This window comes from Marmota marmota, unplaced genomic scaffold (assembly GCF_001458135.2).
Source record: "Marmota marmota marmota unplaced genomic scaffold, marMar, whole genome shotgun sequence".
NCBI lineage: Eukaryota > Metazoa > Chordata > Mammalia > Rodentia > Sciuridae > Marmota > Marmota marmota.
Genome location: NW_026000185.1, coordinates 26,001,295 through 26,018,755, shown reverse-complemented (window position 1 = coordinate 26,018,755; position 17,461 = coordinate 26,001,295). Strand labels below are relative to the sequence as shown.

The window sequence follows — 17,461 nt, the reverse complement described above, 5'->3', positions numbered from 1 at the left end:
GGGCTTCTCCACACCCTCCACAACCCTTGCCACTTTTTCACATATTTATTTATGATTATGGTGTCAGCTACCTCTCAGAAGCAATCAGGTACCTGGGGAAGGGAGAGTAGAGTTTGGAGGAATCTGCAAACAGAGAAGAGTCGAGAGTATTGCAGATGGCCCTGTAGCTGTGCAGGTGACCACAGCAGGGCCTGGAAACCCTGGCCCTCACACCCTGCCGGAGGTCAGGGAAGACTGGCTGCAGGTGCGGAGTTTGTCTGGATTCTATTCCCTGTTTCCTTGGCTTCCTGGCTATTCATGTTATTGCTCCTATGAAATATCTCTTTCCAATTTTTGCTCTTTTCCTATGAGTTACTTTTTCCTCTGAATGGTCTCCAGTTCTGAATTCATGTTGAATATCAGTTCTTTACTTTTAAGTTCATGCAAGGCTGACAGCGTCTCCCAGGTTGGGGTTTTCCTCCCCGTCTGCTTGTGCTGTGTCTGGAGGAGACGAGGGGGGGCCTCACTGGAGTACTGCTGGGCTGGTCCAGTCCTTGCTGCATGATGTGACCCTTTGGGTCCTGGAAAGCTGTTCACCTCTGAGATCACCCACATTGTCTCCTGTATTTAATCCTAAATGTGTTAAAGGTTTGCCCTTTTGCATTGTGTGAGATATATATATATATATATATATATATATATATATATATATATATATATATATGTAAGAATTATATATATAATTTAAAATATCACATAATATAGTATATATACTATAATATTTATAAATTATTTTCTATAATTATATATAATTCCTATGTGATATTTTAAATTATTATATATTTATATATTACATATGATTTAGCTATACTATATATAATAATTATGCTTTATAAGTATATAATTATAATTATACATTATAAGGTACTATATATAATTTTATATATATATATATAGACATGTGATAATTTAAATTTATATATAATATATTTATATATTATATAATTAATATATTATATATAGTTTAGCTATACAGTATATATAATAATCATACTTTATAATTATACATTGTATGGTACTATATATTATGTATAATAATAATATAAGTATTTCATCATATATTGATTTATTGCATACAATTTGGTTTACACACACATAGTGTGAGGTAGGGATCCAGTTCCATATTTCCCCACATGGATAGATGATTGGCATCACTATTTATTGAGCAGTGAACTTTTCCTCATTGTCCTGCAATCTCGATGTTGATGTATAATGATTGTTCCATACACAGGTGTATCCTTTTCTGGGTCTTCCACTGATCCGTTCTGCTCCATGAGTCTATTCGTCTATTTCTGGGCCAGGTCCACATGGTCTTAATAATCAGAGCCTTACAAGAAGTATTAATTTTTGATCCAAGTTCCCCCTCTTATGCATCTTTGTTTTATTTTATTTTGGGGGGAGAAATTCACCCCTTCTTTCTGCCACATTAATTTTCACAAACAGCTTAGTATGTCTGGTATTGGCATTGCATTGAATCTGTAGATCAATGTTGGGAGAATTAAAATCTTCACAATATTCATCTCCAAACATGGCAGATATCTCCCTTTATTTACATCTTTTTAAGGGTTTTCAACTTTTAATGTTTTGTTAGTTTCATTCTTATGGAACACCTTTTATCAGTTTCGTAAAATGATATTTTTTTCAATTTCACTTCCTGTTTCTTGCTAATATGTAGAAGTTCAGTGGACTTTTTTAGTGTTTCTATGTGGAAAACTTGCCAAATTTCCTACCAAATGAATAACTTGCCTGTAGATACTTTAGATGTTACCACAGATAATATTATAAACTTATGACCATCACGAGTTTTGTATCTTACTTCCCAATCTTTTTTAAAAACATATAGAACTGACCCATAAAAACAGAAATGTTAATAATGCAATATCATGCACATTTTAATTCATGTGTATATTGCATAACATTTAAATCATGTTAAACATATTTATATCCTCAAACATTTATCATTTAAGATCCTCTATCCTAGCTTTCTGAACCACAGATATAGTCACTCTACTCTACTCTGGCAACCACAGTTTTACTCTCAACTTCTATGACATCAACTTTTTTAGATTCCACATGCGAATGTGTTCGGGCAGTAGTTGTCTCTCTGTGTCTGGCTTGTTTCACTTAATGAAATGATCTCCCATCCCCTCAGTGTTGCTAAAAATGACAGGATTTCATTCTTTTTATGGCTGAATAGAATCCCATGGAACATTGAATGTGGGCCACATTTTCTTTATCCATTCATGGACATTTGGGCCATTTCCATTGCTTGTCTCTTGTGAACAGTGCTGTAGAGAACACAGAGTGCAGATGTCTCTTCAACATACTGATTGCACTTCTAATCTTCAGATTTTTTTTTCTTGTCTTATTGCATTGCCTTGGGTCCTTAATATTATCATGACTAAAAGTGATGCTAGCAGACACTCTTGAGTGTGTGTGTGTGTGAAGGAAATCTCTCTTTTAAAAAATATTTATTTTTCAGTTTTTGGCGGACACAACATCTTTATTGTATTTTATGTGGTGCTGAGGATCGAACCCAGCACCCTGAGCATGCCAGGCGAGTGCACTACCACTTGAGCCACATCCCCAGCCCTGAGGGAAATCTCTTTAATCCTTAATTTCTCAAAGGCTCTGATATGTGATTAGCATCAGATCCACATATGGATGGCTTTTTCCCATACAATTTTAATATTCTCAAATTCTAGTTGAGATTTGTTTTGAGTCTTTCCGATAATTTTGGAAGTCTCTGTCTTCTTCAGTTTTTTTTTTTTTTTTTTTTTTGAGTGTATTAAACCTACTTTGTCTTCGTGGTGCTCTTGGTGACTCCAGTTTCTGCACTCCTCCTCAGACTGATTCCAGGCTCATTTCTGTTTCTTCCCCTCACAGTGGCCTGTTACCTCCAGAAATCTGGTTGCTTATTCCAGATTTCAGGCAAGTTCCCTGTGGGAATCTTCTTTAACCTAAACGCTTGAGTTTAAATTTTCCAGCATATTCATAATATAATAAGAATGAGGTCCATGTCCTCATTAAGTATTTTTCCTTAGGGATTCTCAGGAGATTTCTTTCCTTTTTTTTACTCACTCAACCTGGAATTAAGAAAACCACCAGCAATTTTCCCAACATTTATCTATAGAACAGGATTTCTGTTTAATTTACCCACTGAGGGCTTCACCTCCCAAGGCTCTACCTCTAAGAAGGATTTTCTTACCTGTCTTTCGATTTAGGCTTTGCTTACATCCTTTGTGTGTGCATTTTGCTGACACACCTGGTAAACTGGCGTGTTCCCGAAGGGAGAAGCCAGCTTCAGAACAGACGACTTTTCTTGAATCATGCTTTATTACCATTTCTCACCTCCAACTTGCATTCAAGCTCAGCATAATAAAATATGCTTAAAATATATCAGTGTTAATTCTCTGTCACTGTGGCAAAATACCTGAGAAAAATCAATTTAAAGGGGGAAAGATTTATTTTGGTTTACAGATTCAGAGCTTTCAGTGCAAAATTGGTTGGTTCCTTTGCTTTGGGCCTGTGGGGGGCAGAACATCATGGCAGAAGGGCCTGGTGAAGGGAAGCTTCTCAGCTCATGGCAGCCAGGAAGCCGAGGGGAAGGGGCTGGGACCACATAATACCCTTCCAGGTATGCACCCGTGACCTGCTTCCTCCAATCCCCCACCTCCTACAGTTTCTGCCAGCTCCCAATACTGCTTGTTCTTAAAATAACTTTTACTAAGTTCAATGTTGCAGGCATTCTGCAGACATTTAATCAGGCAATATTTGAGAAATACCAGCTCAGACACGGTAAATTTCTGAAAATCCAATAGCATTACGCTATTAATTAATAATAACAATTAACAACTCCTTGATTAACTGAAGTGCTAGAATAAAAATCTGGTTATTAATTTGTTGATTGCGTCAGACTCCAACAATAGATATTTTTGTTTCAAGTTCAAGTGCAGAAAATATTCCAGCCTGTGGTAAGTCTGGTATACTTACCACCTCTGTCGTTGCACTGGCCTAGCACTGGTGTGAGTCGGTCTTCGTGCTAGAGAGGCAATAGTGACGTAAGCACTTACCCTCGAGTTTCAGATCATTGCTTTGGGGGAGAAGAACACTAGACACCCCCTTAGGGAGCTCATGAGCTAGGGAAGCGAATTTGAGCTGCATGGTCTCAAAACACCTGGTACCTCAGAGTCTTTGGTTCCACCTGAGCTGCTTCTGGACACAGGGATGTTGACTTCAATGTCAGGTGACAGTTTGGTGCCCAGGAAGGTAAAAGAGCCTGCTATTTAAGTTTGCACGTAGTTCTCAACAATCCAGTAAAAGTGGTGCTCGTAGAAAAAGCAAATCGAGCCCCAGAGCCCTAACACGGAGGTGATGAGGTTGCTGCATGGAGCTTAGAGTTCGAGTCCTACTTTGCCGTTTCCTTCCAAGGCTTCCAATTAGGTTCTGGAGACCCTTTGCTCCAGGCTGAGGCTCCACCATCACTCCTTGATGGGGCTCCCCCTCATTGTGCATGCGCACTCGCCTGTCTGTCTTCCCTGCTCTGAATCTCAGCTCCGGGCTGTGAGCTGATGGCTGCCACATTCTGACCTCCATGCACAGGACGGTGTCTGGTGCACACCCTGAGCACGGGATGAATATCCGTGGAAGGAAAGAATTTCTCTCTGGTCTAAGAAAGAGAGAGGAAGCCGGCTGAGTCCTAAAAGGCCTAGGAAGGACATGGTGACCACAAAGTGCAAAGCATTCTATAGTGGTGGCTCTCAAAACTCCCCAGGAAGCCTTGTTAAAATGCAGGCTGCAGGGTGAAGCCCTCATCTTTTCTAGTTGGTAGGGATTGGGGGGGGACACAGAATATATGTTCTAGTAGGTTTTGAAGTGCAGTCTGGGGGCCTCCCTGTGGGAACAAGTGTCTTGCAAGAAACCCTCTTGTATCAATAAGTCTATGCTCCCCCAGGACCCCAACACCACACGCAGATTAGCTTTTCTAGAGCTACATGCTCCTTGACATTCTAGAACAAAGATTGCTGCTGTCTCTCCATTTAATTATGTCTTATCATTATTGGAGAGAAAAGAAGCCAGGACATAACCTTAGAGATGGAGAGATGGCCTAGGAAAGTCAGAAGACTTGTCTAAGGTCACAGAGTCAAGGGCCAAATTGGCACCAATGACCGACGTCCCTTTAACATACCCTTGCGGATCCGTCCCAAAGAGAAAATGACACTTAAGAGATCTAAACACCAAGGGAACATGCTTCTTTTAAAATTTTTACATTTTTTTTTTTTGGAAAGTAAGATATACTACAGTGCAATTGAGGGGAAAAAAATGGAGTCCCAATAAAAGTATTTATGATAATGGGAGAGAAACCCATTAAGAATTTTATTAGATAAGGATGACAAAATTAACTTCCTCTGTTTTCATTTTAGAATCACTGAACGCTTGTGTTTCCATAATAAAAGTAGCAATGAAGAGAAAATTGGACACAAGGCATTACCCTTTTCCCTCTGCAGGGTGGAGGGGGAGGATTTCTCCTCCCTTCAAAGACAAGGGAGGCCTGCCCTGGTTTAATTAAGGAGGATGCTGCATCGTATGTAGAAGAGTCGTGTTGGATAGAGAAACATATAAAACCCAACACTAAGCAGAAAGTTCAGCCAGGAGAAAAGCAAAGAAAGAAAATAGCTCCCAAAGCAAAAGGAACAGGAAAAAAAAATCATCTTAATGAAGTTAAGAATAATCCAAGGATTCAACTTGTACATGGGTCCTCGGTGATCCTAGGTGGAGACCAGGCACCTGGGCCCTTGCTCCTGACTCCCTGCTCCTTATACCCACAGCGAATTCTTAGTGGTTTGTGAATTTTGTTTGGCTAAAGGCAGGAGATGTGCTTCTGCCCCACAGCCTCCTGGGGTATACTGTGGAGTCAGGAAAATCGGAGACCTCAAGGGTGCTACTTCCTCCATCTGATCCAGAGACAAAGGTGGAGACACCAGAGATGGTCAGTGTGGTCAGAGTACAGAGGGCCATTGGCCACGGGCCTTTGTGACTCTGAGGGCACACACAGGCTCTGGAGCTGGTGGCACAACACCACCGAGCTCTCAGAGAAAGGCTGTTCTTACCTTCCCTGCTCTGTGACAGGCCCCGGGGAACTGGCCCCTGGGCCCAGGATGCGTCTGCACCTCGCTGAGCAGAAGGAGGAATTCTGCACACCACAGGGATTTTTATGTTTATTTTTTTAAAAATCATCAATAGCATATTTATTCTAATGCAGGCCAGCTCTTTGCAATCGCTTCTGGCATGGTCTTCTGTGGCTGTTCCCAGGAAGGAGCAAAGCAATTCTTACTATTAGAACTGGAAAATGTGCAGCTCTGCACTTTCTGTATCAGCAGGTCGAGAACATGAGCTCAGTGACCTCAAAGCTCAGAGGGAGAGGAGAGAGGGGGAGGGAGACGGAGACTGAGATCATTGGAGACACACACCATCAGTCCGTGGCCGCCTGTGTCCTGCAACACGGACGGACTCTGAGCTTCTAGAAGACAAACTTCTACTTTCTTGTGTGCAGCATTTTCCTGAGGCTGCTTTTGAGGAAACTGATTGGGCTCTAATAGCAGCTGCAGATTTTGAGCGTCTACTACGAACTGGACACTGTTCTGAGGTCATTCATCTGTCCAGTCCTGTCGGGGGCTTGTTGCTATTACTCCCATTGGGAACGTGAGGAATCTAAGGTTAGGATGGCCATTAGGTTAGGATGGAATCTAAGGTTAGGATGGCCTCCATTAAGATGAAGGCCTGGGGAGGGAGAGGAGGGGGTGTGCTGGGTGATTAAAGGGAGCAAATGATCCTTTGGATAAGAGTGATTCGAGGCCTGCTGAGACGGGGGGCTGAGTCTGAATCAGGAGACTGGGTCCAGAGTCTTGATTGAACTGCCCAGGAATGTATAATGGCTCTCCCCCCCTCAAGCACATTCACTTCCCCCCATTACTTATGGTTTATTCTGTCTGAAATCCTTAGCTGACTATTGATTTATTTATTTTTAAATTTGTTCTAATTAATTATACATGACAGCAGAATGCATTTCGATTCATTGTACATAAATGGAGCACAGCTTTTCATTTCTCTGGTTGTACACGATGTAGAGTTGCACCATATGTGCAGTCGTAGGTGAACCTAGGGTAATGATGCTAATCTTATTCCACCATCTTTCCTGGCCCATGCCCCCACCCTTTCCCTTCCTCCCCTTTGCCCAATCACCGTTCCTCCATTTTTCCCCATGCCCCACCCCCTTTATGGATATATATATCCACTTATCAGCGAGAACATTCGTCCTTTGGTATTTTGGGATTGGCTTACTTCACTTAGCATGATATCCTCCAGCTCCATCCATTGACCTGCAAATGCCATACTTTTATTCTCTTAATCTTAGCTGACGATTTAACTCGGAGTTTAAGGGGGCCTCCTGGCTGAGCACAGCCTGCTGGGGAATCTGGCGGGCAATGGTCAAGGTGGTAGAAAACCATCAGGGACTCCTGGGACAGAGGGCTGTTTTCAGCTGAAGTGGTCTCTGTGTATGTGAAGAGAGGAAAGAGGAGGGTAGCCCCAGAGCCCAGTGCAGCAGGGCTGTGGGGTTTCATTCTAGCTTCTCTCCTCCTACAAATCTGGGCAGACGCCCCAGGAATGCAACAGACAATGCAGAAGCCAGATTGGGTATGGAGCTGGAGGGAAGGGGAGGGAGACGAGCCTGGGCATCCCCTTCCCTCCCGGACTCCTGCTTCCTTGTGGGGGCTGAGAGGGAAGCCCTGAGCTGAGGCAGGGGTTGGGCTGTGCCTGGCAAGTGACCATGGCTTCCTGGCAGCTGGATATCTCCATCCAAAGGCAGACTCCACCACCCACGGTTCCTTGAGCTCCACAGTTGATGGACTGGCCTCAGCTTCCTCCCCCTTCACACCGTCCATGAAGGAGTCATACCCAGGGAGGATGAGCGCACAGGCTAAATAACAAGGCCCTTGAGGGGCACAGCTACATCAAGAGCCCCCAGCATCAGAGGTCTTAGGGGAGCTCGCCTGAGCAGAAATGGAATGAAGGTACTAACAGCGATAGAGGAGATGAGAGATGATAAGGCAGAGACACAACACACACACACACACACACACACACACAGTGGCCATGCCTGGCACAGAAGTTAAGTCACTGACATAAGGTTTGCACCTATTGTGTGGGGTGGGGTGGACACAGCTGAGGGACTTAGCGCTTTGAGACATTGTTCCCCATAGAAAAGGGCAAAGGGAGGGAGACAGGCTTTACAGAGAGGAGCCCAGGATTATAGGAAATCCACGCAAAATGAACCAGGCACAGCTGACGGCAAGTTAGGGTTCTATTGTATAGCATTGCAAGCAGGTCAAGGTAATGCACCACGTCAGGAATCAGGCAGTGGTTACATCTGGGGAAGAAGAAGGTGTTGTGACTGAGATTCTGCAGTGTTAATTAAATTATGGCCAAAAGAGTTCTTTCTTTGAGGAAAATTCATACTCCAAATATTTAGATTAGTGAAAGAAGGAAAGCTCAAGTGTCCATGTAACCTGTGAAAAGGAAGGTAAGTGAAGGAAAAACTACAGAATCAAAACAAGTAAAATAAGAGCATAAAAATAAGATGAAAGGATAAAATAAGAGCAGAAATTAGTGAAAGAGAAAATAAGGCTCAATGGAGATCAACAAATCCAAATTGAGATTATTAAAACAGCCAAACTGACAAAAATCTAATTAATATTAAACAAGAATAAAAGAGACAAGACATGAATAAGCAATAGTGGGAATCAAGGAGGAACCATTATAGATGAGCATTATAGATGATCTTAAGTGCCCCCAAGGCCCTGTGGTAAAGACTCCCAGGGTGGTGCTGTTGGGAATGGTGGAGCCCTCAGGAGGCGGGGCCTAGTGGGAGGTCTTTAGGTCATTGGGGGTGTGTCCTTAATAAGGTGCGAAGATCCTGGCCTCTTCCTCTTGTTTTTCCTTCCATTTCGTGGTCAGGAGGTGAGTGGTTTCTCTCTGCCTCATGCCCCAGCCCTGGTGCTGCCTTGCCACAGACCTAAAAGCACTGGGCCCAACCCATCATGGATGGCAGGCTCTGAGACTGTGAGCTACCGTAAACACCTTTTCTTTATAAGTTGATTCTGTCAGGTACTTGTCATGGTAACAGAAAGCTGACGAGTACAGTCACTTTATACTAGTTTGAATATCAGGTGAAATGAGTACATTGATAGAAAAGTATGACTCACCAAAAGCAAAGAAAGAAAAATTAAAAGTCTGAACATTCATGTGATACATAAGAAATCAAATCAGTAGTCAAATGAGTCCAACGAGATAATGCCAAAACGTTTTTCCAAAATTACACCTATTTATACCATCAGCATATAAGAATCCACATCTAATGTGGCTCCCTATTTCTCTGACCCAGTTGCTCTCGGAGCTTTTCATTTCTGTTCCCACATTCCACTTATTACACGCCAGGTGCTTTGGAAGTTCTCATCTAATAAGCGTGAACTAATCCTCTGAAGGGACCTGTTCACCTGAACCTTTCTTTGTATTTCTCCAAGCATTCCCGCAGCACTTGGTAGAATGCTTTGACATTTGCTAACATGCTGAACACTCAGCACTTGAGATAACCCTAAGGGTAAGGTAAGAAAGCTGAAGCTCATAGCGTTAAAGTCACTTGGAGGACAGTTTTAGGTTAGTGTTGCTGACAGAAGGGTTTGTATGTGGGAGAAAGGCTCCACAATGCCAAGATACCCCTAAGCACATGTCACGTGGGTTTCCTGGGAACAGGTGTTGACATAGGTGTAGGAGAGCAGCAGGCATATTGAGGGGTGATGTCCATGGGACACAAGGGCGAGGAGGCAGGGTTGGGGAGGGAAGGGCTCTGGCCAGCTGTGGAGGAGAGGGGAGGGGGAGTCGAATGAGGAAGGTCCACCTATGGATCTCTGCCACCGGTGCGAGTGTGAAGTCACAGACACCACCTTCACTCCCTGGGCCGGAATGCATGCTCCTTGTTGTATTTGCTGCTCCAGTTGTCCCAGGTTTGGCCACTAGGGGCTCTCTGACACGCTCTGCATGGGTTGGGTGTGGTTGGTCCCCTGGATTAATCGTGAGTTGGAGGCTTGGTCCTGGGGGTGGCGATGTCGAGGTGGTGGCCTACTGAGAAATGACAAGTCTCGCCCCCTCCCTCGCTCTGGCTTCCTGTGCCACCACGCGGCCTCCCCATCACATGGGTTCCTGTGACAGACCTTGGCAGTGTCCGTGTGGGGCAGCTTCTCAGGTGTGCAGAAGGCAAGGGTGCAAGGCTCACGCTGTCTGTCCCAAGGTTTCAGAGGAAAGGCCAGGAGGCCACAGGGTCAGCTCCCTGCAGAGAGCCCCAGCAGGGACACCCAGTGGGGCTGCAGGAGGGGTGCTCCGCAGGGACACCGGAAGGCCAGCTGCATGAAGCGCTCAGCCAGGAAAGCTGCAGGCATCAACGCTGCCCTGTGAGAGTCACAGAGTGGGCAAAGGCGGGCTCAGGCTGTGTGAGGCCCAGGGACCACCCTCCGCCATCCCAGGCACAGCACGCCAAGCCCGGGGCTTTAACATGCAATGTCTGCCCCATTGGGTGTCCGTCTTACTTTAGGGTGGTCTCCACAACCCTCGTGCTCCCTTGTAGAATAAAAAAGTGCCCATCTTGCCATTGACGCTTAGAAGCAGGTAGCTGGTAATTTGTTTTTTCTTTCTTTTTGATTACATTTTATCGGCACCCACTGAAGCTGTTTGCCCTGAGTCTGAGCTAAGGCTTTGGACTAGAGCTTTTGAGTGACCCTGGGTTTAAGTTCAGACTTGGAGGCGACTGGGGATGGAGCAAGGCATTTTGCACTTTGAGAAGGGCATGGACGCTGGGAACACCACGGTTCAGGTGCCGTTTGTTTCCCAAGAGATTCATGCATTTGTCTTTGGGGTGGTGGGACCTAGGGGGGTGGCAGGCCTAGTGGGAGGTGGCTTCCTGGCTCTGGCTTCCTGTCTCATCACATGGTCTCCCTGTCTGGCACATGCTCCTGCCCTCATGGTACCACTCACTGTGAGGTGATGCACACAAGGGGGGCCCTCACCAGAGCTCACGCATGCTGTTTGGACTTCCAGTTTTCAGAACTGTGAGATCAATGAACCTCTTTTGTTCATAAGTAGCCAGCCTTGGGTACTTCGTTATAGTGACAGAAAACAGATGCTGCACTCTCCTGCTGCGTTTCCTGACCCCTTCTCGCCTTCTGGCTTCATGAAGCCTTCCAGGTTCTTACTATTACTTTCTTGCTCCAGTCCTAGAATCGACCCTTTCTCCAAGTACTCTGGTTCCTTTCCTGGGAGAAAAGTATATAGGAAACAAGACCTGAGGGCCAGGTATGGAAAAAGCCCTGTCAGACCAGGACAGTTTGTGCTCAGAGCTTAGCGTAGTGTGTTCCCTGGACTCCAAATAAGCAATTGTTGCTAATATGGCTGACTTCGAATACTAAATGTTACCTAGTGACAAAATGCTTCATCCAGACAGCAAAGCGAGTGACCCACTGTTTTCCAGGTACTGAGGGATTTCCTGGGACTTCGTTGAACTTTCAGTACGAAACCAGGAAAGTCGCAGGTCATCTGAGAGGATTGCTGGCCCTGATGTGGGAGAGGGTGGGCGAGGGAGGGAGGAACCCCGCGTGGGTCACATCATCAGGAAGGTGTGGGTGCAGGAGCAGGACTTGGGTCGATCTGGAGCCATTAGGAGAGGCAGTGAAACCTCTTCCCTCTCGTCATCACTCATCTGTCACCCTGTCACTCTGGGAGTGGCTTTTGCAGTGTGTGGCTGGGCCCCGGCTCCTGATTCTCTGCTGTCTCTTCTCTGAGCTGTAAATAATAGCTCTGGACTTTAAACACTGCTCAGATAAGCTGTGATTGCAGACGTGGTCTGTGCCAAGGCGACATGTTTCTCTGCCAGTGACAGCCTGTTGGAGCAGGAGGTGCGAAGTCCAGATGCACAATGACGACTGGGCTTCCAACAGCACAACTAAATCAACACTGCTGGCCTCTCACAGCTGCTGCGGCACCTGGGCTGCTCCTACCAAGAGTGTCCCCAGGAGGACTGGGCAGGAGGTGGAAGGATCAGCACTAGAAAGGTTGAGAGCTGGCTGCGTCCCGGGCCTAAGCTGAACCTGTCAATCATCTCGTTAAGCTCTCTGCCTGTGTGCGAAGCACGCACGGTCGTCCCCACCGCACAGACTCGGAAACTGAGGCTTTGGAATGATTCCTGGTGGCTCCCAAGCGGCGACACGGTACCTGGTGGAGGAGAAATGAGGCAACTTTGCCAAAAATACTGCTCATTTTTCCATATGAATATTTTCTCGATTATATTCCCCAGGTCCATCATGCCTGTACGGAGAAGTCCTTCGGGAGCAAAATGTTGACTTAATCTGGATTTTCCCATCATATTTGAGATGCTTGTTAGGAGACCACAGAGGGCTGAGTCTGAGAAAGTTGTCACTGATGGGAATTTGTGGTTAGAAAACCACTGAGGCCATTCAGGTATGGAAACGCTGTGACCACTCACCAGGGGACAGCGTTGGTCCATGGGTCTAGATGAAGATACAGCAGAGTGGGTCTCGTGTGCCGGGCAGGGCTGTCTAGACCCCACAGTGCCCCCGGCCCCTCCCTAGAGGGGCTTGTCCACTCTACCCTGGCTGTGGCGGTATACAAGCTACCCCAACACACAGGTAAACACACAGTGTAAACACACTTGCCGCAGTGTGTTTCAGTCTTGTTCAGCCGGGGGTGAAGGACAGCCACCCTATGAGGTGTTCCATTAAGGGATTTTAGAGCCTCTTAGCACAAATGCTGCCACCTCAGAGTTCAGGTGACAGTGTGAGGTGGGGTTGGGGCTGGAGCCGTGGGGATCGGTGGCGTTGGAGGCACCGATGTCAGCACCCCTGACGGTCACGTTGGCAGTCTCCTGCAGGTAGCTCCTGCCCATCAGTGAAGAAAAAGAGCCCCCAGCAGAGAGGTGAAGAGGCTGTGTGGGAAGGTCGTCCACAGGGAAACTCGACAGCCCTCCAGCCCCAGAGGAGAGGCCGAGGCTGGCAGTAACCCAAAGTCAGACAAATGCCAATTCCAGCAGAAGACAGCCACCCCTTCATGCACAGGAGGCCAGGTGGGAATAAGGGTTGGCAGGGACAGGAGCCTGGGGGAGCCACAGGCTCTGCTGGCCAGTAGGAGGGTGGGCTAGCACCTCCGTGATGGAGAGCCGTGTGGCATTACTCACGCGAATTCCATCTGAGCACGCACGTGGCCAGCAGTCTGTCACCTGGTGTCTGACCCAGGGAGAGACCCTCAGGTTTACCATGGGACAGGTACAAGGGGGTTTCCTGCATTAGTTGGAGGCAATCTGGAGATTCCTCAGTCGATGAGGGGAACAGGCAGGGGTGACGTCCCTGCCAGGCGCATTCCAGGGGATGTCTGGCTGCTTCCCTGGCCCCTGCTGATGTCCCTCCATCTTCCCCCATGACCTCCCCAAGGCTGGAAGGCCGCAGCCCTCAAGCCCAGCACTGCAGGGGCCTCCAAGACCCGGCTCTAGCGCCCAGCAGCTGCCTGGCCCGGTCAGGCCTATATTGCTCAAATACAAATATTTTGGCATTAGCCCTCAGAGAGGTCAAGCAAGATGGATTTGCACCATGACATATCAGCAGTCGTGAGAAGGAACGTGAGTAAGTGCCAGTTTGCGTCTTACCACACCTAGGTCCCATGAAAACAAATTGTTCTTTGGCAATGTCATTTATGTCGATTAAAAACCAAACACGCACAAAATGGAAATGCACGTTGTGTACAATAGGTTCACAAGAGAAGGCGCGCACACGGTCCATTAAAACCAAGGCCTGGGGCGGGAGAGACGGGGGTGTCTTGGGCAATCCTATGAATGAGAGTGGGGCCAGGCCTGCCCAGGCCTGGTGAAGACACACAATGAGACAGGGATATGGGTGACTTGGCCATCTGCCGCAGTGCAGGGTGAGGACGTCCCAGCCAGGACACAGTGCCGGGGCCAGGCACTTCTGAAGCCCTCTGCGTTAACTCACTGGACCCTGACTGCAGCCCAAGCCTGCCTGCCTCTGTCCAGGCCCCATCTGCCTTTGGGTCCAGGGCTGGCCGTTTGCCTGTCTCTGTCTCCCAGCAATGCTGCGGTGGTGCCGGTGGCTTCTGGGGCAGCCAGCACTGATTAGACTCAGGAATCCAGACAGCAGAGGGAGGAGTGGGGGCTGTGCTGAGGCTGTGCACAGCCCTGGAAGGACACTCGGGGCCCTGGGTAGCTGTCTACTCCTGCAGAAACAGACACCCTAATGTGGTGGCTCAAAACAATACAGATGGGTTCTTTTTTAGTTCCTGAGTTGAGAAGTCAGGAACAGGGCTCCTGGGCTAAAATCCAGGTGGGCAACAGGTGGTGTTCCCTCTGCAGGTTCTGGGGGACGGTCTGTTTCCTGGCCTTTCCCAGTTTCTGGAAGCTGCCCACCATCAGGGTCCCTCCTCTGCTCTCGAAGCCAGCGGTGCTGTACTCCTGGACCCCTCTGTACTGACAGCTGTCTCTGTCCCTTTCTGACCTCAGCTGGGAGAGTTTCTTCTAAGGATTCATGTGATTATGTCGGGGCCATCTGGATAATCCAGAATGACATCCTCCCTGTGCTCCTCTCTCTACCCCTATCTAAATCCTTGCCCTAAATCACATTGCCAAAGATCCCCCCCTTTTCTCCCCCACAATGTAAGATAACATTCGCAGATTGCAGGGATTGGGACATAGACATCTTTATGTGGCCGTTTGGCATCTAATGGAAATTCTCTGGGTGGCATGACACCCAAGAGCAGGGTGGGGGGAGAAGGGAGCTTACAGATGACATTGGTGCATATGGACCTCATATAAAATCCAATGTCCTGAAATCTGACACTATTCGAGTTACATTTAGAATAGAGACATCTGCAAAGGATCCAGAAAGACTTTGGAAAAAGAATGAGATCATCAAAGGGATTGAGAGACTCAGTCTGCAGACTCTCAGGGTGATGGTGGGGGGGCATCACGGTGGGGGAAGGGGCAGGAGAGTGAGGACATGGGTTGTTGCAGGCTCTTGGAGGGACTGTGTTGTGGAAGGGAGAAGAAAATATCCAGAAAGCACACACGTCCTTGTCTTCCATACAAAAAGGCTAAGAGAGCGACCATTTGATCAGAGTGGCTAAAGCAATGGTGGTTGCTATTAGGTAGCTTGGCTGGGGAGAGCAAGAATGTTTTACTGCTTTTGATTTAATTCTTAGTGAATTTAAAATCAGTGCAGAGTCAGTAACAATGACAAAAACAAGCTGAGCTTGGCCCCTACATCAGACAGCAAGACAGGAAAGACTCAGAAGACAGAGAGCGCTACATGGGCGGCTGGATCAGAGAGGCTGTGGTAGCCGTGTGCTGCTGCAGCTAGTGGAGTAAATCCCAGGACTGAAAGCTAGACTTTGCAACTACAGACCATGTGTGTGGAAAGAATTGCTGTGTGGGCTGGGGATGTGGCTCAAGCGATAGCGCGCTTGCCTGGCATGCGTGGGGCCCAAGTTCAATCCTCAGCACCACATACAAAGATGTTGTGTCCGCCGGAAACTAAAATAAATAAATATTAAAATTCTCTCTCTCTCTCTCTCTCTCTCTCTCTCTCCCCCCCTGTTTTTTTTTTTTTTTTTTTTTTAAAGAAANCTAAAATAAATAAATATTAAAATTCCTTCTCTCTCTCTCTCTCTCTCTCTCTCTCCCCCCCCCTGTTTTTTTTTTTTTCTTTTTTTAAAGAAAGAATTGCTGTGCACAGGACAGGTGTCCGGAGCAAAATGGTCTTAGAATTCTAAAGAGCAAGTTGAGAAAGAAGACTGAACAGGTCTACTTTATGGTCACATTGCATTTAAGACACAACATTACAGTGATTACCATGCATCAATAATAACGTTTTAAGGCTACCAAAATTTTATTCTTTGAAACATTATAATAAATAAAACTAAGCCCATTATAAACATATAATAAACAGCAACTGTGGCAAAAGATTTTAACTATACTATATCAATGACAGATTAAGAATACAGAAATTAGATTTGGACATAAACATCAGACACAATGAAAATAAATTAGGCAGAATGAGTAGAATCAAACTTTTTCTTCACTTAACTGAAAATGTACCTTATTTTTAACACGCTCATGGATTATTTATACAAATAGATTGTGTGATTCACAATAAAGAATGCAAAAATTTAAAAAGAAAGGCAACACTTCTTTAAATAAAAATTGTTCAATCTCAGGATTAATATAATGGACTATTCAGAAAATAAACTTATTTTTAATTTAAAAGATCATAGGAATAAATAGATTATGATCAAAGCAGGACTTCAAAATAAATCTGTAACTCTCAATGTTTCATAATGAAGTGAGAAGGTGAGGATAAACAAAATTCTACAGTTTAAAAGAGAAAAAGAGAAATAATCATACTACCTGCCAAAGACACAAAGATGAAATCGACAAAGCTGAGCACAAAGTCTAAGATTTATTTTTTAAAAAGAAAAATTTATAGAAAAGAAAAAGCATTGCCAAGTCTCAAAAAGTGAAAGGACCAATACTTAAAATTAGGGGTGGTGGTGGATGGATTTCATAATAGAAAATACAAGAGGACAGTCATTCCGTTGGTGCCTCCGGGAGGTGGTTACAGGACCCCCATAGACACCAAATGTGTGGACGTTCAAGTTCCTTGTTTAAAGTGGATGCACATTTAAACAGAGCTGCACGCTCCTCCTGGGTAACTGAAGTCAGCTCTAAACCACTTTAAAGGGCAGTGCAGGACCCTCACCCGCACTCAGCCTAATGAGGAAGGGTCTGCATGGCACATTTTTGTAGGAGTGCCAGGCTGGGAGACCTGGCGCCCCGAACAGCTGGCTCCAGACTGTGTGGTAAAGGGAGGTGGGGTTGGAGGAGGCAGCCAGGACAGGCTTATTGCCACAGAATTTGGTAGTGCCCTGTTTAGGGAGGAGTGATGAGAAAAGAGACGTGTTCAGGACGGATCCAAAGTTTACTTAAACTCTTTTTTTTCTGGGGCCGGCTGGATCCTCAGGCGGGGACCCCACAGACACAGGACCTGACTGTACCTGATGACAAGTGAGGACAGATGTGATTATGAGCTGTATAAAATCAGACCCTACCAGTGTGGGAGAATCTTCATGAAATAGTTTTTACCTGACTATACAGTAGAAAAGTGGAATTAAATCAAGTAAGAATGTGAAGTTTTACTAATTGATTAAAAAAAGCACTCAGAGGCCTTGGGCATGCGTGGTGCCTCTGCCTGCCTTCCAGGCCTCCTGCCTCCCTGGGTGGGCTGTGGGGTAGAGACCG

At 46.0% G+C, this 17,461-nt stretch overlaps 1 long non-coding RNA gene across 2 annotated transcripts; it reads left to right on the top strand.

Moving 5' to 3' along the window:
• Positions 1 to 11,712: 11,712 nt before the first annotated feature.
• LOC125612283 lies at positions 11,713 to 16,365 on the top strand. Of its 2 annotated transcripts, XR_007342578.1 has the most exons (4): positions 11,722 to 12,353; positions 12,440 to 12,603; positions 13,024 to 13,225; positions 15,881 to 16,364. It is a non-coding gene; the product is annotated as an uncharacterized LOC125612283 (long non-coding RNA). The 2 variants fall into 2 exon arrangements; XR_007342577.1 differs by having other exon boundaries at positions 11,713 to 12,353; positions 12,440 to 13,225; positions 15,881 to 16,365.
• Positions 16,366 to 17,461: the final 1,096 nt, after the last annotated feature.